The 25704-nt window shown below is 38.6% G+C and overlaps 1 long non-coding RNA gene across 4 annotated transcripts; it reads left to right on the top strand.

Annotated features, from left to right (window-relative positions):
- The first annotated feature begins 586 nt into the window (after nucleotides 1-586).
- Nucleotides 587-25704, top strand: LOC132694608 (uncharacterized). 4 transcript variants are annotated; one of them, XR_009617398.3, is made up of 4 exons: nucleotides 587-1130; nucleotides 3974-5463; nucleotides 7189-7250; nucleotides 24137-25704. It is a non-coding gene; the product is annotated as an uncharacterized LOC132694608 (long non-coding RNA). The 4 variants fall into 4 exon arrangements; XR_013556811.2 differs by having other exon boundaries at nucleotides 587-4175; nucleotides 4883-5463; XR_013556812.2 differs by having other exon boundaries at nucleotides 587-5098; nucleotides 5401-5463.

Genomic DNA, 25704 nt, shown 5'->3' with positions numbered 1-25704 from the left:
GTAAGGCTTTCTTCCACACTTTGGCACAAACACCTCATTTACCAAAGTGGTTATAATGATGGAAATAGAAGCTAAAGCATCAGTTCATAATGGGTAGAAGGAGGTGGGTAGCAGCTGGGTTCAGCAGGTTGATTGCTATTTGTCCCCTTGGGCATTTTCCAGAGAAACCTTTAAGATTTATTCTCATCATGTTGCAGAGGCATGAACCTAAGGGACTGCCACTTAATGTCCCAACTAGAGATCAATTTTCTTTGATATTCATTGGGATGGACACAGGTACAACTTTACCCCTCAGATTTTAGGTCTCAAACTATTAATAACCTGTTTACAATTGCTTTTATATTTTTTCAGCTAATCTTGGCATGTTAAGGGTTCTATTGCCATGAGCACAGTGATTGGTACAGAAGAGAGGAAAGTAAACATTACATGTAAAATGAATGAAAACCTTTAATTTCTTCTTTTAAAAAAATTGAAGTACTATTTTTTTAGAGGCCAAGATAAATAATGTTTAAGCATAAATATGTAAACATCTTTAAGCTGGGGTGCCTGGGTGGCTCCGTTGGTTGAGTGTCTCACTCTTGATTTTGGCTACAAGTGTCATGGGATTGAGCCCCTCATGGGACTCCGCACTGAGCATGGAGCCTGTTTGGGATTTTCTCTATGTCTCTCTCTCTCTCTCTCTCTCTCTCTCTCTCTCTCTCCCCCTGTGTTCCTCTCCCCTGCTTGCATGAATGTGCATTCTCTCTCTCTCTCTCTCTCTCAAAAGGATGTTTAAGCTAAAAAATCAATTAATTCTTGTAGTGCTTATGTATCTTTACTACCTTGTTACCATGTTAGTGTCATGCTATCTGAGTTTTAATCTATCTAGGAATTACCTCGTGTGTCTTTTTTATTAACATTTTATTCTTTGATCTCAATGTTTCAAAGTCTGAAAATTTTATCACTTCTTTTGTAGGCTTGTTTTTGGAATCTCAATGTGATATTTTAAAAAGATCTCTGACCAAGAACGTTTTATTTGAGTCTTTTATAAACATCCTGGTTTTAAATATCTGCTATCTAAACAACAATCAATTTTGGAAAGAATAAAAAGCCAATGGAGTCAATCATCCCTTTGCCCAGACTCCAAACTGGTAATCTTCAATTATGATATTAGTTTTCTCTAATTATTTAAAGCTTTGGCAAAAGTATTGTTGGGTAAGAAAGTTGACATGAAGCCTGCCTGCCTCTCTTTCTTTCATCTTTTTTTTCTTTCTTTCTTTTTTCTTTCCCTTTCCCTTTCCCCTTTCCTTTCCTTTCCTTTCCTTTCCTTTCCTTTCCTTTCCTTTCCATCTTTCCCTTTCTTCCTTTCCTTTCCTCCTTTCCTCTCTTCCTCTCTTCCTCCCTTCTTCCCTCCCCTCCATCCTTCCTTCCTTTCTCTGCATTTCACAAAGATGTTCAAGGTTCATTCTCCAAATATCACTTATTGCATTAAAACTTGGATGTGTTTAATTGCATTAAAATACCACCTATCTAAGATAGTTATATTTCCATTTAAAATGACCAGATGCAGTGGTTTGCTCTAAAGTCCACATTTACTTTGAAATAAGAATAATGCCACCAGAGTGAAATTTTAAAATAGGCTTTGGCACAATCATTAAGCCATCATCCAGCCCAGGTATGTTGGCAAGAATGCTGGTATTTAGGAAACTCTTCTGGTCCTGACTCTTCTGCCCATCTAGTATTATTACTTCTTTAGCCTAAAGTCACCACCACAAGGTGAGAAACTCGGTCATCTAAAGAAGCCACCCAGGCCCTCTTTTTTACATCACCTAATCCTAATTTTCTACCTAGCACTTACCACTCACTAGAGATTTTCCTTGTTTCTTTTGATTATCCTCTTAGAATTTAAGCTTCGGAGGTGTTATCTGTCTTTCTTTATGGCTGAACAGTCAGCATCTAGAAGAGAGTCAGGAATATACCATATGTCATTGAATCTAAGACAACATCAATTGTAAGATACACCATCACTTCCTGTATGTCAGAATTTAAAAATGCTGCCATTTAAACTATGGGACATGCTGTCTTGTCACGTTAGACTTTTTGTTTTAATTTACTGAGAAGCTCTTTTAGATTTACTTAGAAAGACCATAGATTTATCATATATATTAGTGTACACACTCTAAAAATGAGAATATAAGCAAAATAAATCGGTTAAGCTACTCTTTTTTTTTTTTTAATGTTTATTTCTGAGACAGAGAGAGACAGAGCATGAGTGGGGAGGGGCAGAGAGAGAGGGAGACACAGAATCCGAAGCAGGCTCCAGGCTCTGAGCTGTCAGCACAGAGCCCGACGTGGGGCTCGAACCCACAAACTGTGAGATCATGACCTGAGCTGAAGTTGGTCACTCAACCAACTGAGCCACCCAGGCGCCCTGGTTAAGCTATTCATGAAACAACTTGAAGTGCAAGTTTTCAGTATTAATATTCAATGACACGTTGCCAGTATACAGTATTTCCCACACCTTACCATTGTCTGTGCCATCAAGAGTGTCAGTGAAGCAGTATTTCTTGAAAGATCGCTTCATTATTGTCTTTGAGATTTTCTTCCCAGAAGGTGACATTCAGTGTGCAAGTTTTGGTGCTTATGGCAGTCAAGGCCTAGTAGACAGCAACTCTAAGACCGACCCTGATTTCAGAAATTTCAAAATGTGAAAAAAATATACATCTTAAAGTTTCAAAAATAGGGTTGTGGGTACTCAATGAATAGTTTTTGAATATTTCTTTTTCTTTAATGTTTATTTATTTTTGAGAGAGAGAGATACAGAGCACAAGCTGGAGAGGGGAAGAATGAAAGGGAGACACAGAATCTGAAGCAGGCTCCAGGCTCTGAGCTGTCAGCCCAGAACCCGACGCGGGGCTTGAACTCACGAACCACCAGATCATGACCTGAGCCAAAGTTGGACGCTTAACCAACTGAGCCACCCAGGCGCCCCTCAATAAATAATTTTTGAATACTTGAATAAATGACTGTTGTCAACTCTCCGTGTTCTTGAGCAAGCCAGTTTTTCCTTGAGCCTTATTTTGAACAATTTAAAAAATAAACAAAAACCAAAACTCTGATCAACCTACTCTTCAAGGGTTCAAGGTTCTAGGGCAAACAGTAAGACTCCCTCCACTCAGCTGTTCTTTCAGATAATTAATAAGAGGTGCCAGACCACAGATCAGAAGATGTGTTATGTGAAGCCTGAGGATTTTTGCCACGTTAGGTGGGCCCCTTTCTCTCTCCCTGGTTGTAGGTGGTTAGTATATAGTACACAGAGCACCGTCATCAGAGAGAAAGGAGCTAATCAGTGAGAGGATTTACACACAGGAAGAAATGTATGCCTAACCTCTATATAGCTCAATTCCCAGGATGTAGAGAAGGGATGGCCTCTGAACTCATTGCCAAGGTTAGAAAGTACTTGGAGGGGCCAGTGACCAGGCCTCTTGTTGCAGCCATGGGAAACTCTCTATCCAACATGGGGGTACCTGGCCTAGCTGCAGATGATCCAATGGGCAGAAGTTAAAAAATCTTGGTTGTTAAATAAGATCTGTCTGTACATAGTCCTCAGAATCCTAACTCCAGATGTGACTGAATTGCCACTTTGTAAATACAGAATTGCTCTTTTATAAACCAGAAGCCAATGCCTACAAACTGGGGAGGTAACTTCATGAACCCCAGATAACCTGTATATATGCATACCACCCAGCTAAAAATATCTATAGGCTCTACCCAGCATGGCTACTTACACCAATTCATCTCCATGACCTTACACATACTATACATCTCACTATGTTTCAGGAAGCCCTATCTTGGATACAGTGACCTCCTGCACATCAGTCAAAGGACTGAAACTAGAATAAGGAAAATCAGGATTGGTTTCTACTTTGTTTCTTCTACTGAAAGTATCTGACTCTATTGTAATTAATTGCTTCCTGCCTGTTTCTTTCCCTAGGTTATGAGATACGCCCCAGAGAACTGAGGAAGAACAATGGAGTACATTATTAACTAAAATCAGTGCATAATTTTATTTTTTTAAAGCATTCTGGAACAGATAATTTATCACAGTTTGATGCCTCAGGAAACATTCCATTTTGGTTATATGACACAGAGAGAAGCTCTCTTAAACTTCCCCTACAGACTCCTTCGTATATTTGGCATGATGTTAATCCTTCAGGCTGGTGTGGGAATCTTCTCAGCAAAATTTGAATTTCTACTTCTAGATTAGAGTCAAAGAAGGATTAGAAAGATGTTCATTTTAATATTTAAAGACCACTTTAGGAATACTTATAATATCCTGCTAGTTATGAATGTATTGCATTTACTAAAAATTGCTAAGTATCTTGCCAAATTTTTGTTAATATTATAATCAAAGGTACTTAGTTACTGGTATTTCTGCAGCCACTGAAAATGCCATGCAATTATATACAGAATATATTTTCTCTTTGGAAACTGAAAAGCCCTAGAGGTTCAGACTAATGGCTGTACTCTTCCAGATACATTATTCATTGTAAACTAGCTTTCCAGAATCCTACATTATGGAAAACTAATTACCTGTCACATTTTTAAACACATGTATACTAATACATATTATGAGCATTTTGAACAATCTTTCATTCCTAGTCAACTGTTTTTTGGTGTGTGTGTGTGTGTGTGTGTGTGTGTGTGTGTGTGTGTGTGTTTAACCGTGAAGGCAAAGTTTAAAAAATAGAAAAATAACAAATTAGGAAAATTTGACTAACAAAGAATTTGACACAATTCATTATTAGAGAATGATAAGTAAGTAAAATGGAGGATGAGTAAGAGATCTACATGCTGAATCAACTGTTAAAATGTAAGTCTTTCTTGCTTTGATTCTGTACAGATGCCAGCCCTGAAATGGAGGTGGTAAGAGATGTGTTTCCCAGTTGAGGACATGAAAGACACCACTCACCAGTTGTGGGCAATACCTACGAGGGGATTAGATGGGAACTTTTGCTACATGCCCTGCTCCCCACATATGAAAGTTTCCCAAAGCATAATATATCCAATTATATGCCTGGATGGGGTTTTCAGGTCACCCCAGACCAGTCTTCTGTCAGTAAGTTCATCCTTTGGTGTAGTTTTTAGGGAAAGATATTCAAAACTAGTCTCAAGTACAAGTGTTCAAAAACCCTGGGGAGTCCTGAACAAATACAGAGAAAACTTAAATAATAACAAATCAGGTACAATTGTATTAGAAATATCTAGAATACAGATCTCCTCCAGTCAAGCTCTCTCCATTTGTTCTACCACCCTGCACTGACATCTCATTAAATTTAGAATGCAGTTAAAATCCTGCAAAATTCTATATGAATTGTCCCCTGCCACCCTATCTAATTAGCTCCTACTACTCTCTCCTAGTGTTCCTGGCTTCCTCTACTTCAACTATCAGAAGGTGCCTGCAATCACTGCATCCCTTACATAGTAAGTACAGTAAAACCTTGGTTTATGGGCATAATTGTTCCAGAAACATGCTTGTAATCCAAAGCACTTGTATATCAAAAGCAAATTTCAAGAACCTTTGGTTCAGTGGTGATCATGTGACATTCGGCATCAATTACTACTCGTATTGTTAAGACACCGCTCATTTATCAAGTTAAAATTTATTAGAAATGTTTGCTCGTCTTGCAGAACACTCGCAGAACAAGTTACTCACAATCCAAGGTTTTATTGTATTTAATAAATGTTTTTACAAGTTTACAAAAAACAGAGAAGTTTCATATATACATTTGTGTGTGTGTGTGTGTGTGTGTGTGTGTGTGTGTATATATATATATATATGTTTGCATGCACATATGTATGTGATTATTTGAATAGTGGTGTTTTATAGTTTTCAAAGTACGTTTACTTATTTCCTTTGATTTCTATCTTGTTTCCAGAAACTTCCTAACAGTTTCTTTCTGTCAATTCTCTAAAAACTCCCATATTCTCGATATTAGATTATTAGGACATAAGCAGTTGGTAGAAATAATTAATAAAAAAAAAACCTGACTCAATCAATGCAGCTTGTTGGGGGCATTGAAAAAATAATTTAATCCAAAAATCGATGGGAAAAGTTCATTTATTGCTGTCAGGAAATACATGAAAAAGTCAGTGACTTCAGTTAGGAGAGTCAGGCAGAAAGTCCTGGAAACAAGGTTAAGACCAAGTACACAGATGCAGGATGGAGGGACACAGCTAGCCAGGATTCAATTCATGTAAGGTGAAGAAACTGCATTTAAGGAAACCTTGTGAATCATAAGACAACAGCCTCAGACCAGAGCAAAAAGTCATGCATCCTTGGATTGAAAAGCCTGTTGTGTCTTTAAGCCTCATTTGTATGAAGGTGATGATGCCATCATGGTACCAGGTGATGAGGGTGGAAAACCCAGGCTCATGTGCCCTCCATAGGAAAAATAATTAACATATGTGTTCAGATTCTGTTTATGCTTCTTCAATAAATGGAAGTCATTTTCTAGGTCAAATGGGAACTACCTTACCTGCTTCCTCCTGGCTCCAAGTCCTGTCTACAGAGGAGCTGGGTGTTGGCCACACTGCTGTGCTCACTTGCTCAGTTCGGAGCTTTCTCCCCTTCACTAGTGATATCACAGAACATCAACAGAAAGTGCTTATTTGTTACAGGTCTCTGAGGTCGAGGTGTGAAGTTAAATGGTTTGATTTAATAGCTAGGCCGATGGGGTGCCTGGGTGGCTCAGTCAGTTAAGCGTCAGACTTCAGTTCACGTCATGATCTCGCGTTCCGTGAGTTCGGGCCCCACATCGGGCTCTGTGCTGCCAGTTCAGAGCCTGGACCCTGCTTCGGATTCTGTGTCTCCCCCTCTCTCTGCCCCTCCCCTGCTCATGCTCTGTCTCTCTCTGTCTCAAAAATAAATAAAAGCATTAAAAAAAAAGCTAGGCTGCTTTTTGAAAAATGTTGAATGAAGGTTCTGTAAACAACCAGGAGAGTGATACAGCCTTCCCCCTCCCCCACCAAGTTTTTATCAGGAAGCATTTAAAAGAGATAATGGATCAGCTCACACTGGGACTAATCTGCCATGAGTTATTGTGTGGGATATTGTATTTTCCAAAATTAACATTGCAATATTTCATGTTCCACATGCTCTCCACACCTCGCCTTTCCACGTTGCTTTCCACTTGAAATTGGAAATAGAATTAAAGGAGTAAAGAAGTACAGGAGATATTACTCGACTTCTGAGGCTTCATCATAAGAAGGTCAGTTCTGTCTGTCTGTCTGACTGTCTCTCTTTCTCCCTCTCAATACTCGGCCTTGGGATCTGGCCACCATGTTTTGGAGAAGCTCAAAAAGCTAATGTGAAGACACCGCATAATTGCCAGGCATGTGTGAGACTGAGTTTTCACTTGATTCCAGCTCTCACTTTGTTATGCAGCAATTGATATGTAATACAGATTTCATGTTCTTTGCTTATTAACTTTCATTTTGGAGGCTTGCCATAGCCATGTTCTACGTGACTTGTTTTGGGTTTCTGCATGTGTCACACACTCCACGCGGAATGCTCTTCTCCTCTTCTAAGCAAATACACATTCTTCATTTTCATTTCCTGGCATAACCCAAAATCTCTCCTCTAGGGTCTAATGCTATTCTTCCTATTCTGCATATCCCTACACTCAATGAACTCATTTATACTGTGTTCCTCTTCATTCAGGTGTGATTTGTCTTTCTTTCTCTTTGTTTTTTTTCCCTCAGGGCCAAGTCCTGAATATTTAATTAGACCGCTAATGACTAGAAATTACAGGAGAGGCAGAGTGGGGAGGTGGGTAAGAACATTGGTTCAAGGCCCAGACTGCCCACGTCAGGAGAGTGGCTCTACTACCTACCAGCAGTGTGCCCTTGGATAAGCTACTAATGTCTGTATCAGTCAGGGACCTACCAGAGAAAGAGAACTACTAGGAGATCTATTCCTAACTATGTATACATACACACACATACAGAAAAGACATTGATTTCTAGGAATTACACAATTGTGTGACTGGCTAGGAAAATTTGAAATCTGTTTTCTTGCCACGCCACCTGACAAGATCCCAACTCTGGACCAGGCTAGCCGTCTCCCATTTTCTTGCAAACTGGTGTTGGAACAATGTGAGCTGGACAACGAGCATTACATAGTAGACCTCATCCTGTCTCTGACCGGCTCCATTTCCCCTTCCTCTCAATAGCTTTTTCAAACTTTATCTACTGCTCCCCACTCTGCCAGAGGATGGGGGGAGCCCTCCTCTTTCTCTGGCCAGTCCCTTTGCTGAATTGTAAATCTCATCCATTAGTTTCTTCCTAAAACTCTCCCTAATTCTAGCCCATCCCTTTTATTTTCAAGCTTTCTCTCTATTTGTTTTTCTTCTTAACATATAAACTTGTTCCCCCTCTTCCCTAGGTCGGTCTTTAGCTACTGGGCCTCCCTTCGTCAAACAAACTTCTTGAGAAAGTAGTATACTTTGCTCTCTTTTTAAAAAATTTTAATTTTAATTTTATTTTAAAAAATATTTATTTTGAGAGAGAGACAGAGAACGTGAGTGGGAGAGAGGCAGAGAGAGAGGGAGAGAGAATTCCAAACAGGCTCCACACTTTCAACACACAGCCCGATGCAGGATCGATCTCACAAACTGTGAGATCATGACCAGAGCCGAAATCAAGAGTTGGATGCTTAACCGACTGAGCCATCCAGGTGCCCTATTTTGCTCTCTTTACATCCTCACTTGCTATTCATTCTTCCATCCATGGAAATCTGATTCCACCTCTACCTTTCCACGGAAACTGTGCTTACAAGGTGGATGACCTAAACCATAGATCCAAGAGATGATTAAAAAGCATCTTGAGCAATGTTTAGTCTCAGCAGCTCTGGACACTGTTTACCACTCTGCTTTGCTCAGACCCCTGTCTTCTCTTGGCTTCTATGGCTTTCCCATAACATTTATCTCCTTCAATGTTCATTGTAATTGCTTAGTACCCCATTTGCTCAGATTGGTAGGACATCATGGATTGTTCTCAGGTCATCAGTCAAATATGTAAGAACCTAGAGACTCACTTAGTGCAAAGGGGCCATTCTTCTGTGCAGGTTCCAGGGGAAGAAGGAACTGAAGACTCTCACAGTCCATTGGGAGACTTGTTTTTCAGCTGCTATTACTTGTCACTGCCAGTTAGCATTCCTGTGGAAAACCTGGGAGACATGGAGCCTTCAGGTCTCTTCCTAGAACAATGGAAATGCTGACCAAATTGAAAACCTGGGTTTATCTAAAGAGAAAAGAATTTTGGAACTTTAAATGGCCAGTTTTAAAAAATCCTGCCTAATTGGGCATTATCGTATTTCACATGGATTAGCTTCCCAGTGTATGAAAATTTAAGTATTTCTTAGAATATTTCTTCATGGAGTTTAGACATATAAAATATATTTTTTAAATATTTTCTTGGGGTTGTCAAACTAATTCTATTAGCATTAACATTCTTGGTTATTATTTGTTGACTGTAATTTGGACAGTTCCTGGTTTATACAGTGTTATTAGAGTTAAATTTGTGGGCTGTAACCTTAGGGTATAAATTTTATAATCCTCCATTTACTATGAAAATATAAGAGGTGGGTTTTAGGGATGTCAAACTGTAAATGTAGAGTAAAGAAAGCTAAGGGGTCATATAATAATTGCCTCAATTGGCTGATGGGTAGCTCTAAGAAAATGCAATCATTGAAAAGGGAACGTGAGCACCTCGAGGTGAATTGAGTGAGTCACTATTTTTCCTGAAGACCAAATCACAAGAAATACACTGAAATCATAATAGAAGGTAGGACATCAGTTTCATGCTGGTTGTCCTTTTTTTCCTACCTGAAAAAACCACAGCAAAAATAGCTGACATTTATATTATGCTTGTTATATATAGACACTACTCTGAATGCTTTGTATCTATTAACTTTTTAAATAAATTTTATTTATTTACTTTGATGCAGGGGAGGGGAGAAAGAGATGGAGAGAGAATCTCACGCAGGCTCTATGCTCATTGTGGAGCCTGACACAGGGCTTGATCCCACAAACCATGAGACCATGACCTGAACCAAGATCAAGAGTTGGTCACTAAACCAACTGAACCACCCAGGTGCCCCTACATCTGTTAACTTTTTAATTTTCACAACAATACTGTGAGGGAAGGATTTTACTCTCCTCAATTTTTGTGTCATGTTCTCCATGAAACACAGAAAAATGAATTATTTTCCCCAAAGTCACATAGCTAGTTTTAGAAAAACTATCATTTCAATTTAAACTCTCTGAGTTCATTGCAATAATGCCATTGCAAAAAAGCTCTATGGCTCCATTTTACCAACATGAATGACCACAGCTGCTCCTGTTTTTTATTTGAAAAAAATTTTAAATGTTGGGTGCCTGGGTGGCTCAGTTTGTTAAGCGTCTGACTTCGGCTTGGGTCATGATCTTGCAGTTTGTGAGTTTGAGCCCTGCATCGAGCTCTGTGCTGACAGCTCAGAGGCTGGAGCCTTCTTCCAATTCTGTGTCTCCCTCTCTGCCCCTCTCCTGCTCGTGCTGTCTCTCTCTGTCTCTCAAGAAATGAATAAACATTAAAAAGTTTTTTTAAATATATTTTTTAATGTTTATTTATTTTTGAGAGACAGAGACAAGGCATGAGAAGGGTAGGGGCAGAGGGCAAGGGAGACATAGAATCCAAAGCAGGCTCCAGACTCTGGGCTGTCAGCACAGAACCCGATGTGGGGCTAGAACCTAACCCATGAACTGCAAGATCATGACCTGAGCCAAAGTCAGACGCTTAACCAACTGAGCCACCCAGGCACCCCTATTTTTTTATTTTAATATTCTTTTATATTGCTTCCTCTGTTGTCACAAGAAAAGGACAGAAAAGGCAAGTATAGAACAAATAAGTGCTTCTCCCCTGGGGTGCCTACTATAGACCACAAGGCAACAAGAACAAGAAATGACTGGTGTTACTCACTGCAGGGCATCAAGGTAGTGAGTGGGGTGGGGGGCAGTGTCTGGACTAGGAGCTGGGTGAGGGATATGCAAAAATGTAGGAAGGTTTGAGGGCATCTGCAGTTCTCCTGAATCAGCAACATTTTGGATATTTATAATTTTTTCAAAAGAAAAATGTGCAGTGACTTCTATTCCATGTTAGATCATTGGAAGCTGCTAAAATAGAAATTACTGTGAATGCTCAGCAGATGTGGAAAAAAATCTGATGGTCTTTTACTGACTACATGGAAAGTAACGTCTTGTTGATACTCCTTGTGAAAGCTGAGGTGTTTGATAATTTTGTTGTGGAAGTTATAGAAATAAAGTATAAAAATGTGTAAGTGAATCAGTAAAAGTACTTCCCAATTATTGAATATATTTCCATTTTTTAAAAATTTTATTTTCTATTTTTTTAAATTTACATCCAAATTAGTTAGTATATAGTGCAACAATGATTTCAGAAGTAGATTCCTTAGTGTCCCTTACCCATTTAGCCCATCCCCCCTCTCACAACCCCTCCAGTAACCCTCAGTTTATTCTCCATATTTATGAGTCTCTTCTGTTTTGTCCCCCTCCCTGTTTTTGTTATTTTTGTTTCCCTCCCTTAAGTACATCTGTTTTGTCTCTTAAAGTCTTCATATGAGTGAAGTCATATGATTTTTTTCTTTCTCTGACTAATTTCACTTAGCTTATTACCCTCCAGTTCCATCCACATAATTGCAAATGGCAAGATTTCATTCTTTTTGTTTGCCAACTAATACTCCATTAGTCCATATATACATCCATATATATATACCACCTCTTCTTTATCCATTCATGCATCGATGGACATTTGGGTTCTTTCCATACTTTGGCTATTGTTGATAGTGCTACTATAAACATGGGGGTGCATGTGTCCCTTTGAAACAGCACACCTGTATCCCTTGGATAAATGCCTAGGAGTACAATTGCTGGGTTGTGGGGTAGTTCTATTTTTAGTTTTTTGAGGAACCTCCATGCCATTTTCCAGAGTGGCTGCACCAGCTTGCATTCCCACAAAGAATGCAAAAGAGATCCTTTTTCTCTGCATCCTCGCCAACATCTGTTGTTGCCGGAGTTGTTAATGTTAGCCATTCTGACAGGTGTCAGGTGGTATCTCATTGTGGTTTTGATTTGTATTTCCCTGATGATGTTGAGCATTATCTCGTGTGTCGGTTGGCCATCTGGATGTCTTCTTTGGAGAAGTGTCTATTCATGTCTTTTGCCCATTTCTTCACTGGATTATTTGATTTTTGGGTGTTGGGTTTGATGAGTTCTTTATAGATTTTGGATACTAACCCTTTATCTGATATGTCGTTTGCAAATATTTTCTCCCATTCTGTCAGTTGCCTTTGAGTTTTGCTGATTGTTTCCTTCGCTGTGCAGAAGCTTTTTATTTTGATGAGGTCCCAGTAGTTCATTTTTGCTTTTGTTTCCGTGCCTCCGGAGACGTGTTGAGTAATAAGTTGCTGCGGCCAAGATCAAAGAGGTTTTTGCCTGCTTCCTCCTCTAGGATTTTGATGGCTTCCTGTGTTACATTTAGGTCTTTCATCCATTTTGAGTTTGTATTTGTGAATGGTGTCCATTCACCATTTTATTTTGTGAATGGTTGTCCAGGTTCATTTTTTGGCATGTCGCTGCCAGTTTTCCCAGCACCACTTGCTGAAGAGACTGTCTTTATTCCATTGGATATTCTTTACTGCTTTGTCAAAGATTAGTTGCCCATACGTTTGCGGGTCCATTTCTGGGTTCTCTATTCTGTTCCATTGATCTGAGTGTCTGTTCTTGTGCCAGTACAATACTGTCTTGATGATTACAGCTTTCTAGTATAGCTTGAAGTCTGGGATTGTAATGCCTCCTGCTTTGGCTTTCTTTTTCAAGATTGCTTTGGCTATTCAGGGTCTTTTCTGGTTCCACACAAATTTTAAGATTATTTGTTCTAGCTCTGTGAAGAATGCTGGTGTTTTTTGATAGGGATTGCATGGAATATGTAGATTGCTTTGGATAGTATTGACATTTTAACAATATTTGTTCTTCCTATCCAGGAGCACAGAATCTTTTTCTATTTTTTTGTGTCTTCTTCAAGGGCTTTCATCAGCTTTCTATAGTTTTCAGTATACAGATTTTTTACCTCTTTGGTTAGATTTATTCGGTTTTTGGTGCAACTGTAAATGGGATTGATTCCTTGATTTCTCTTTCTGTCACTTCATTGTTGGTGTATAGGAATGCAACCGATTTCTGTGCATTGATTTTATATCCTGCAACTTTGCTGAATTCATGAATCAGTTCTAGCAGCAGTTTTTTTGTGGAATCTTTTGGGTTTTCCATATAGAGTATCATGTCATCTGTGAAGAGTGAAAATTTTACCTCCTGGCTGATTTTGATGCCTTTTATATCTTTGTGTTGTCTGATTGCAGAAGCTAAGACTTCTAATACTATGTTGAATAACAGTGGTGAGAGTGGACATCCCTGTCTTGTTCCTGACCTTAGGGGGAAAACTCTCAGTTTTTCCCCATTAAGGATGATATTAGCGTTGGGTCATTCATATATGGCTTTTATGATCTCGAGGTATGCTCCTTCTATCCCTACTTTCTTGAGGGTTTTTGTCAAGAGAGGATGCTGTATTTTGTCAAATGCTTTCTCTGCATCTATTGAGAGGACCATAGGGTTCTCGTCCTTTCTTTTGTTGATGTGATGAATCACATTGATTGTTTTGCAGATATTGAACCAGCCCTGCATCTCAGGTATGAATCCCACTTGGTTGTGGTGAATATTTTTTTTAATGTATTGTTGGAGCTGGTTGGCTAATATCTTGTTGAGGATTTTTGCATCCATGTTCATCAGGGAAATTAGTCTATTGTTCTCCTTTTTAGTGGGGTATCTGTCTGGTTTTGGAATCGAGGTAATGCTGACTTCATAGAGAGAGTTTGGAAGTTTTCCTTCCATTTCTATTTTTTGGAACAGCTTCAAGGGAATAGGCGTTAACTCTTCCTTAAATGTTTGGTAGAATTCCCCTGGAAAGCCATCTGGCCCTGGACTCTTGGTTTTTGGCAGATTTTGTATTACTAATTTGATTTCCTTACTGGTTATAGGTCTGTTCAAATTTTCTATTTCTTCCTGTTTCAGTTTTGGTAGTGTATATGTTTCTGGGAATTTGTCCATTTCTTCCAGATTTCCCATTTTATTGGCATATAATTGCTCATAATATTCTCTTATTATTGTTTTTATTTCTGCTGTGTTGGTTGTGACCTGTCCTCTTTCATTCTTGATTTTATTTATTTGGGTCCTTTCCTTTTTCTTTTTGATCAAAATGGCCAGTGGTTTATCAATTTTGTTAATTCTTTCAAAGAACGAGCTTCTGGTTTCATTGATCTGTTCTACTGTTTTTTTGGTTTTGATAGCATTAATTTCTGCTTTAATCTTTATTATTTCCTATCTTCTGCTGGTTTGGGGTTATTTGCTGTTCTTTTTCCAGCTCCTTGAGGCATAAGATTAGGTTGTGTATCAGATCTTTCTTCCTTCTTTAGGAAGTTCTGGATTGCTATATACTTTCCTCTTATGATTGCCTTTGCTGCATCCCAGAGGTTTTGGGTTGTGGTGTTATCATTTTCAATGGCTTCCATATACTTTTTAATTTCCTCTTTAATTTCTTGGTTAGCCCATTCATTTTTAGTAGGATGTTCTTCAGTCTCCAAGTATTTGTTCCCTTTCCAAATTTTTTCTTGTGGTTGGTTTCGAGTTTCATAGTGTTGTGGTCTGAAAATATGCACAGTATGATCTCAATCTTTTTATACTTACTTAGGGCTGATTTGTGTCCTAGTATATGGTCTATTCTGGAGAACGTTCCATGTGCACTGGAGAAGAATGTATATTCTGCTGCTTTAGGATGAAATGTTCTGAATATATGTTAAGTCCATGTGGTCCAGTGTGTCATTCAAAGCCATTGTTTCCTTGTTGATTTTTTGATTAGATGATCTGTCCATTGCTGTGAGTGAGGTGTTGAAGTCTCCTACTACTATGGTATTACTATCAATGAGTTTCTTTATGTTTGTGATTAATTGATTTATATATTTGGGTGTTACCACATTTGGCACATAAATGTTTACAATTGTTAAGTCTTCTTGGTGGATAGACCCCTTGATTATGACATAATGTCCTTCTTCATCTCTTGATACAGTCTTTATTTTATTTATTTATTTATTTATTTTTTGGTTTATTTATTTATTTTTTTCAATGTATGAAGTTTATTGTCAAATTGGTTTCCATACAACACCCAGTGCTCATCCCAAAAGGTGCCCTCCTCAATACCCATCACCCACCCTCCCCTCCTTCCCACCCCCCATCAACCCTCAGTTTGTTCTCAGTTTTTAAGAGTCTCTTATGCTTTGGCTCTCTTCCACTCTAACCTCTTTTTTTTTTCCTTCCCCTCTCCCTTGGGTTTCTGTTAAGTTTCTCAGGATCCACATAAGAGTGAAAACATATGGTATCTGTCTTTCTCTGCATGGCTTATTTCACTTAGCGTAACACTCTCCAGTTCCATCCATGCTGCTACAAAGGGCCATATTTCATTCTTTCTCATTGCCACGTAGTACTCCATTGGATACAGTCTTTATTTTACAGTCTAGATTTTCTGATATAAGTATGGCTACTCTGGCTTTCTTTTGTTGACCATTAGTATGATAGATGGTTATCCATCCCCTTATTTTCAATCTGGAGGTGTCTTTAGGTCTAAAATGGGTCTCTTGTAAACAGCATTTAGATGGATCTTGTTTTCTTATCCATTCTGTCACCCTATGTCTTTTGATTGGAGCATTGAGTCCATTGACGTTTAGAGTGAGTACTGAAAGATATGAATTTATTGCCATTATGTTGTTTGTAGAGTTAGAGTTTCTGGTGTTCTCTGGTCCTTTCCAGTCTTTGTTGCTTTTGGTCTTTTTTTTTTTTTCATCTTTTGTCCCCTCAGAGAGTCCCCTTAAAATTTTTCAGGGATGGTTTAGTGGTCACAAACTCCTTTAATTTTTGTTTGTCTGGGAAATTTTAATCTCTTCTTCTATTTTGAATGACAGCCTTGCTGGATAAAGAATTATCGGCTGCATATTTTTCTGATTCAGCACGTTGAATATATCCTGCCACTCCTTTGTGGCCTGCCACATTTCTGTGGATAGGTCTGCTGCAAACCTGATCTGTCTTCCCTTGTAGGTTAGGGACTTTTTTCCCTTGCTGCTTTCATGATTCTCTCCTTGCCTGAGTATTTTGTGAGTTTGACTATGATATGCCTTGTTGATGGTCGGTTTTTGTTGAATCTAATGGGGGTCCTCTGTGCTTCCTAGATTTTGATGTCTGTGTCTTTCCCCAGGTTAGGAAAGTTTTCCGCTATGATTGGCTCACATAACACTTCTACCCCTATTTCTCTCTCTTCCTCTTCTGGGACCCCTATGATTCTGATGTTGTTCCTTTTTAATGAGTCACTGATTTCTTTAATTCTTAAATCGTGCTCTTTTGTCTTAATGTCCCTCTTTTTTTCTGCTTCATATTCTCTATAAGTCTGTCCTCTATATCGCTGATTCTCTATTCTGCCTCATCCATCCTTGCTGCCATGGCATCCGTCCATGATTGCAGCTCATTTATAGCATTTTTTATGTCATTCTGACTATTTTTTACTTCTTTTATCTCTGCAGAAAGGGATTCTAATCTATTTTTGACTCCAGCTAGTATTCTTATTATCGTGATTCTAAATTCTGGTTCAGACATCTTGCTTGTATCTGTGTTGGTTACATCCCTGGCTGTCGTTTCTACCTGCTCTTTCTTTTGGGGTGAATTCCTTCGTTTTGTCATTCTGAAGGGAGAAAAGGAATTATGAAGGTAGAAAAATTAAAATTAAAAAAAATTAAAATTAAAAATATATTAAAATTTTAAAATTAAACACATACACACACACACAAATCGAATAAATGATGCTAGATCCTAGGTGTGTTTTGGTCTGGGTGTTGAAAGTGGTTTGAGAGATTAGAGAAAAACAGGGGGGAGAGGAAAGGAAGTCATTTGAGAATTTGAAAAAATGAATACACTGAAGTAGACTAAAATGAGATGATGGGAGTAAAATAGAACTTGAAAATTTTACACAAAAGTAAAGAATATAGTAAAAAATTAAAGAGAAATATTTTTAGTAGAAGTTGAAAGTACAAATGAAGTTTTTCTCTTTCTGCATTCAAGACAAAGAAAAGAAATGAAAAAGAAAAAAGAAAAAAAAGGAAATAGTTTGAAAATTTGAAAAAGTGAATACACTGAAGTAGACTAAAATAAAATGATGGAAGTAAAGTAGATTTTGAAAATATTTACACAAAAGTAAAAAATATAGTATAAAATTAAAGGAAAATATTTTTAATAAACACTGAATATAAAAATGAAATATTCTCTTTCTGTATTCAAGAAAAGAAAATAAGTGAAAAAAAGAAAAAGAAAAGAAAGAAAATTGAATAGATGGACCTGCTAACAGATTGAAATAGGACTGAAATTACTTTGTTTTCCCCTAGAAGTCAGACTATGAAGCGCTTTCTAGTCCATAAACTAAGCAGGCAGTGAGACTTGTGTTCTTGAAGAGCAAGGTTGCCCCAATTGGGCGGGGCTCAGTGTAGCAGCTCCATTCTCCACTAGATGGAGCTGCTAGCCTACTGGGGTGGAGTGTTGCGTGGTCATAGCTGTGTGCACGCATGTGCAGGAGCGGTGAAAATGATGCCAGCCAGCTACCCAGTATGTTCTCCCAGATCAGCAATCATGCACCCGTCCTCTGAGTTCAGCTTTCGTCCACTCCCCACTTTTTCACTCTCCGTGACCAGGCCCCAGGCAATAGCTCTCTCCCAAGTTTTGTCTCAGATGTGGCTGTTTTCCCCATCCCCTTACTTCTGAACGACTGCGGCTTTGACCTGTTCTTCCCCTCTGTGAGAGGGTCTTACCGAACAATGGCCAAATGAGCAATGGCTGAATGTCGGCTGCACCCAGGAATGCTTGCTGGACCCTGCTGCTGCCAGTGCCCCAAGACTGCAGCCAGGTGCCAGCCCGCCCCAGAAAAAGTTCGTGAGATAGTGTAGGAGCAGCATTTCAGGGATTACAGAAAATCACAACACACATCTGGCACCAGGCTTCACCCTTAATGACCTTGTTCCAGCACCAGTGAATGTGGCCATTTTCTGGGGTCTGCTGGGACCAGGTGGCTTCAACAGTCTCTACCAAATGTCCTTCCAGCAGTAGAACCGCTTTTCCCAGTGTCACCTGAGAACCTCCTGGACCCCACTCTGTTCCTGGGGCTTCACCCGTCCCACCAGAGCACTGCCGGGTATCGAGCTGTGGAGTTGCAGACTTTGCACTCCCCTTGTTTACAGTCTTAATGCAATTTAAACCCTCTCCTTTCTCCTTTCTCCTTTCTCCCTTTTTAGTTTAGCCCCTGCAGCTGTTTCCAATTTTCCACTTTCTCTCCAGCTGCTTTTGGGGAGGGGTGCTTTTCCCGTATTCTCCCCCCCCCACCCCCGTCTCTGTCCTCTCTTTGCCTGCAAAAGCACCTCCCTGCCCACTGTGGCTTCTTGCTCCCCAAGTTTACCTCTCTGTGCCATGTACCTGTTGAAATCTGTGGTTCAGGTTGTGCAGATTGTTGTGTTAATCCTCCAGTCAGTTTTCTAGGTGTGCAGGATGGTTTAGTGTTGATCTGGATGTATTTCATGGACGTGAGAGACACAAAAAACTTCCATGCTGTTCTGCCATCTTGGCTCCTCCCCTCAAATATATTTCCATTCTTAAGAGCAAAGCTTTTTTTTGAATGACATAATTTTTCATCCTCAAATTCAAAGGACTGATTTTGTCTCTTTGGTCTTTTGGACTGAGTTTCCACAGGACCACAGATCTTGTCAAATGTAAATTATCAAGGAACCTATTTTCATATTTCAATTATAAACCTCAACCGCCTGTGTTTGAATAGTTCCTGTGAAAAGGAACTTACTACACACAAGGCAGTTTGTTCTATTTTTAAAAAGACAAACTGAAGTATCAGAACATTGATATTAGGTAATTGTCAGAAAATGTTTTCATGATATGTAAGTACAAAATATTCCTCATAGTTTGTGGCTAAACTAATGTCCATCTGACAGAGGTGTAGCCAGGATGTGCTTTTGAATCTGTAACTACTAGTGTTTTTTTCTGTTTGTGTGTGTGTGTGTGTGGTGGTGGTGGTGGTGGTGGTTTGTTGTTGTTGTTTTTCGTAGAGGGAGAGTGTGAGAAAGAGTGGAAAAGGGAGAGAGAATCCCAAGCAGGCTCCACACTCAGCTCAGAACCCAACACAGGGCTCGATCCCATGACCCAAGGATCATGACTTGAGTATAACTACTAGTTTAAAGGACTCCTCATCTCTTTCTTTCTCTCCACACCTGGGTTTGGACCCAAGGTTGCCCAAATGCCAGTGCCCTATTCCATGTGCCCCTAAGACAGGGACCTGAATCTAGGGTCACACTTCAATGCAGTGATGTACCCAGTGTCACCACCCTGCCGACTCTGACAAAGAACAATTTCTTCATGAAGAATGTTTAGAATAGCAAACCTCTATGATTACATTTCCTAATTGTCTACTTAAGACAGTTCTTAGTTTTTCTGACCTTAAAAGACAGACTTTTAACACAAAGAGCAGGCTTGTTTCAGAAATCTCATTGAAAAATTGTAATGGTAATCAAGAAAACTTGCCCTTTTATTAATTGTAATACTGACATAAACAATTTAAAATTCTTTTTTATTTAATTTTTTTAAGTTTTGTTTATTTATTTTGAGAGAGAGTGAGATAGAGAGCAGGGGAGGCACAGAGAGAGAGGGAGAGAGAATATTAAGCAGGCTCCATGCTGTCAGCACAGAGCCTGACAAGGGGCTTGAACCCATTAACTGTGAGACCATGACCTGAGTTGAAAAAAGTGTCAGATGCTCAACTGACTGAGCCACCCAGGGGCCCCAAACAAATTAAAACTCTAATAAGACAAAGGCTTTCTTCTTTTTTTTTTTTTTAAACATAAAATAACCACATTGAAGGTCCCAGTGTGGCTCTAAGACAATGGATACTACTCAACACTCATATGAGAAAAAGGACCAGAGAAGTAATTACTGGAACTTGATTGTGTAATATTGGAGTTGAAAGTCATCCAAGATATTAGCATTGTCCTAGAACGGAAAGCTATGACATCCCCAAATACCACAAGGTAATATTCATTACAAGTTATACTGGAGGTATGTGTGGGAAGGAAACATTATCAATATTTTTAGCAGTTTTCCTTAAAGAGTGAGAATGTATCAGATACACATTTGCAATAGTGAAGTGATGTATTTTCCTTTCCTCTAAATTATAATGTTCTGGGACTTTCCACCTAGTGAACCAGTGGGTTTCAGGGCTTCAGAGAACACACTATTTATTGCATGGATGCATTTAGAGCTCTTGTAAAAGCAGGCTCTTGGGAGGAAACATTTGTTGAGAGAGAAGAGGATTCCTTTATTTCCAAACTCCTTGAAGTCTAAACTTAAAATTGTACTAGGGAGCACAGGAAGAGGGAGAATACAAGCTGTGATGTGGGAAGACTGCAGTTGACATGGGGAAGAATGGGAGATCTCCAGGAAAAGAAGTAAGTGGAAAGGAAGAAGGAAGGGGACGTGTTCAGATCTGTGACTTCTTCTTCCCCATTCTAGGTCAAGTTCTAGGGTGAAACATTAAAACAAAATCAGATAAGGTTCAGGTAAATGGGAGCACGTGGACTTTCTCCTCATTTTCCTGGGCACAGGCTGGGATTTCAGGTCCCGTCAAAGAAAAAGAACAACCAACAAGGTGCATCCAGGTGACAGATTGGAATGGTTGAGGGGATGCTCTCACCAGAGTAGAGGGAGTCAGTTCCTCTTCTATTCTACCAAGGCCAAGTTCAAATCACTGAGGGACCAGCACAAGGATCTGATCAGGACAGAGAAAAGACTACAAGTTCCCTTCTGTGAGTTTCAGCAGCAGATACCAGGAAGATGCCCAGTGTCCAAGCAGGATGAGAAATGGCCTCAAAGCGTTCAGGGAGGGCCAGGAGCACAATGCTGGACCTCGCCTAGAGCTCTAGACCCGAGAATCCTTTTCTCTTCACCTCTATACTCAGATACTCTCTGATAGGGGAGACAATAAATGACTGAGCAATTACCTGAAATAAATGAAGGTAAACCAAAATAGGCTTTTAAAAAATAAGAGAGCCTAAGTTACCTTTAATTGGCAAGTTTAATTCCACTTTTGCTTCAAGTCTTTATAAGATAAGGGCCTCAGATCAAGATAAGTAGGCCTCCTTTATTTTCTAGAAAAATAGAGAATGCTACACCTTCCTTCTTACTCTTGCCCTCATCTCATGGTATTGCAGAAATGCTGATTCCTCCACAACAAAACATTACTCTAGATGTATTTGTTAATTTTATTTTGTGCAGGCACTAGCTGCCATTGAGAAAATAATTTCATATTTTCCATTATCACACCAGCATTATGGTCTGTGGCAAAGACATCGCTATATCCTTCCCAAGCCCTGTTTCTTTTTTTCCTCATGGGCACACAGTTAAATTACATTTAAATTATATCTCAGCCTTCCCAGTAGTAAGGTGAGGTCATATGACTGCGTTTTAGTCAATGGAATGTGGATGGAAATTATATAGGCTACTTTTAAGCCAGTACCCTAAACTTCCTATGCAGTCCATGTTGGTCTTTCCCTCACACGTCAGCTAGATCTAGGTAAGGACTCTGGCTGGAACAGCCACTGGATGGAATATGCCTGGATCCCTTGAATGACTGCATGAGACAGAGCCTCAATCTCCACCTGTCAAGAATTGTGAAGTGTTAGGATTTTACTCTACTTGCAAGATAGCAAGTAAACTTATTACTGTTCCTTGGATCCTGGCAGAAGACCCAAAACTTCTGAGTCAGAGATAAAGTACTTTCTATTCCCTGCAAAACTAGTAGCCAGTTTTTCATATTGGCTTGTATCTATTCTTGCTTCCCAAGTTCCGTTCATGCAGCACAGGACACGTGAGAGATGTCTTCACATGTGGTGGGCTACATTACGGAAAAGGAACACTGAGTTTGGGGAATTCACCATGTTGCTAGGAAGCAGAAGCAAGACTGTGCTTTGTCATGGAGAAGACATTATCTCATTTTTCAAGGTTGCCCACAGCAAGTGTAACTCTGAGAATGGCTCTGGTAAGGAATGGTTGGGAGTCTTGACATGACTAATAAAATTTGCAGTGATATTCAGAGCCCCTGCAGAATTGGGCAGGAAACCAACCTTTAGTGGCTGAAGCCACTGAGATCTTGGGTTTCTGTAGCAATTAGCCTATCCTGCCTGATACATAGAGTCCCCTGGGAAGAACCTTCCTTGCTTATCCCAGAAGTTAGCAGTAATTCCTTATTTTCTTCTGTCTTATGCTTCATTTTCTCTATCTACAGCTAATAAATATCCAGGGGCTAGATGTTTAGACTAAAGAAAGTATTCATTTTTTTCTAAAGTAACTTTATTTTTCTCAAAATTTATGACTAAAATTCAAGTATCAAAGTTTCAGTTTTATAAGGTTCAGTGTTAATTTTCTTATTTAAACATATCCATATAACAAATTTGATTAGTGGCAATTCTGACAAACTGACAAAGATTTTCAAGCTGTCTTAATTAATGAGCCATTGCTAAACATAATAAATACTATTACTTTTAATATACTAGTGTTTATATACTAATAGTAATAGTATGTATACCATTACTATTATTAAGTTTTTAATAGCTATTTCTTTTACTCATAATGGGAAAGTCAAATGTTAAAAATATTGTACTAATGCCTGTTATGGAAAAGAGCTAGCAGTATGATGTTTTGTAATATCCAGGGAAAGCTAGCAAGATCATCAGAATATATTTCTTCTCCATGAGCTACTATTGTGAGTTCTTTTAATGTTTAATGCTGAACTAGGAAAATTCAAAAGAAGACATAATTTTCTGTGGCAAATAGTGTGAATTGAGTTGTTACTAGATCCCATATGGTATTAAAGTACTATATCTCATATCAAGTGTAAAACAACAGGTTACATTGCTTGAAATAATATTTAACATTTTCCACCACTGATAGGAGTGACAAGTATCATTTGTGTTCATAATGAATGTCTGTCTTTCATTTTATTTTATTATTTATTTATTTTTAAAATCAATCTTAAATAAGTTTTTAACGTTTATTTATTTTTGAGAGACAGAGAGAGTTTGAGAGCGCAAGTGGGGAAGGGGCAGGAAGAGAGGGAGACACAGAATCCAAAGCAGGCTCCAGGCTCTGAGCTGTCAGCATGGAGCCCAATGTGGGGCTTGAACCCACAAACCTTAAGATCATGACCTGGGCCTAAGTCAGACCGTTAACCAACAGAGCTCCAGCTGTCTTCCATTTTAAAGATGGTTCTGATCTGCCACCTGCAGAATAAGTCATTTGAGTGTCTTTTCAGTAATAGAGATAGATTTATCCATTCCTACTCCTTCCACCCCCTTTCTGTCCTATTTAAGGGCAAATTATACAATGTAACCTGAAAACAAAAAAGAAAAAATTGTCCCACAGGGGATTGGCCATAGAACTTTGACCTCATTACTGTACATTAGCACCATTTTCTATTCAAAAGAACAAGCCTGTCACAGATAATAGGTCCCTGCTCCTGTAACAAGTATGTTCCTAATCAATTTTCTGTTTTCACAGGGTTTCAAGCAAGCTGCACGATGACTGTATCACACTGAGTTATATTTCTGTTTGAATATCGAGGCATAATATATGTTTCTCCTGCTAGAAGTGATCTTCTGAGATTTTATATTTTGTAAAAATAAGAATTTCCTATTTGGATTTCTGGATAACTTAATTTATGACTATCCAGCCAACTTCGATGCCTGATACCCACTGTGGCAAAACTAGTGTTGTCCATAATAATATATGGATGGATGCTATTTCCTGAAGTGATTTGTTGATGTTTGTTTCTCCAGCAGATTTATGTTGTCTATTAAGTCTTTCATCACCATCTGGTATAATTAATGACTCGTGAAACTTGCCTCTTGTAGCACAAAATCCATCACATGGCAGAAATGCAGATGGGCATTCCATGAGATGAGCCAAGATTTTGAACACAAAGCCTTCTTCAGACAGCTGGGAGCAGATATATGAAGAGCCCTTGTCACCTGAAATTTATTCTCCTTCCCTATTCATTGTTCCAGAACATAGGGCAGCAGCTAGAATCTGTGGCTGAAACTGAAGTTTCAGTGAGCAGTATGGTGAGCCTAGTCCAAACCTATGTCATCATCCAAATGTTGACTTCAGGTTTCACTGATATTTACCAGTACCTTTGTTGTCTTGTTTTTCATTCACAGCCCTTTCCTTTACTCAGTATTTCGTGAAATTCTAAATATTATATGTTAGATTATTTGCTAGACATTTTGTAGTTTTATCGCTATTGTTCAAGGTATTCTATTTCCTGGCATATTTTCTAGTTGGTTGCTGCTGCTTTAGAGGTTGTTGATTTTTACATGTTGATCTTGTACTGAGGAAACTTGCTGAACTCCCTCATTCTCTGCACCAATATTGGTTATTTTGTCTTTTCCTTTCCAATTCTGACACCTCTTGTTTCTTTTTCTTATGTTGTCCAGGGTTTTTAATACTATTTTAAAGAATAAATGGGATAGTAGATGATGTCTATGTGAAGTGCCTTTATGAAATCAGATGACTGCTGTGGCTTTGCAATAGATAGTAAATTAAATTCAGGAAGTTCCTTTTCTTAGTTTCTTAAGAGAAGCACACTTTTTAATAGCTGCATCGTATTCTTATGTACAAATATATTGTAATTTATTTAGGCAATATCTTATTGAGAAATATGTTGGTTATTTTCATAAATTTATTTTTTATATTACAAAAAAATCCTACAGTAAAATCTTTGTACATATTTCTTTCCACACTTGTCTAAGTTTATATACAGGAAACATTTCTAGAAGCATAACTGCTGAGTGAAGGATGTGTGCCTTAAATTTGTTTTCTCAAATTTTGGATAAGTGTTATCAAAGAGAGAAAGAGCTAAACATTTATTCGTCTTGTTTTGTATACTATTTCAAGTTAACTAAGGGGGCATAGTTGATGAGAGTAAGTTGGTTTTATAGAATTTCAAATGCAACTATAGGTAGGGCAGTAGCATTATAAATGCACCATTTTGTGACGTTCAAAGCAGTAATCGATTCAAACAGTAACCATTAACGGATGTCAAAATCTTGAAGAGAAAAGTTGATGATTATAACAGAAGGATCAGATAGCCATTGTTTGAATGCACTTGTTAGTCTTAAAATCAACACAGCCAAACAACCAGACTTTATGAAGTACAGAGAACATGTGAACTAGTCGCACAAAAAAGCTTGAACCTGAATCTAAGTTTCTAACGTTTAATTTCTAGTTTAGTGAGAGGAGAGAGGAAGGGAAACAGTTAAATAGCACAAAGAGGAAACAATTAGACAAACCCGGAATGAAGACATTCTACAGAAGAACCATCTTATTTCAGCCACAAGTCAATGACATGAATATAAAAGGGAGAGTCAAAAATGTTAAAAATTAACAGTCAAAAATGTTAAAAAATGTAATTCAAATACCA

Source organism: Panthera onca, chromosome B4, assembly GCF_046562875.1.
Source record: "Panthera onca isolate mPanOnc1 chromosome B4, mPanOnc1 haplotype 2, whole genome shotgun sequence".
In the NCBI taxonomy this organism is placed as follows: domain Eukaryota; kingdom Metazoa; phylum Chordata; class Mammalia; order Carnivora; family Felidae; genus Panthera; species Panthera onca.
This window is presented reverse-complemented; position numbering and strand designations above follow the sequence as displayed.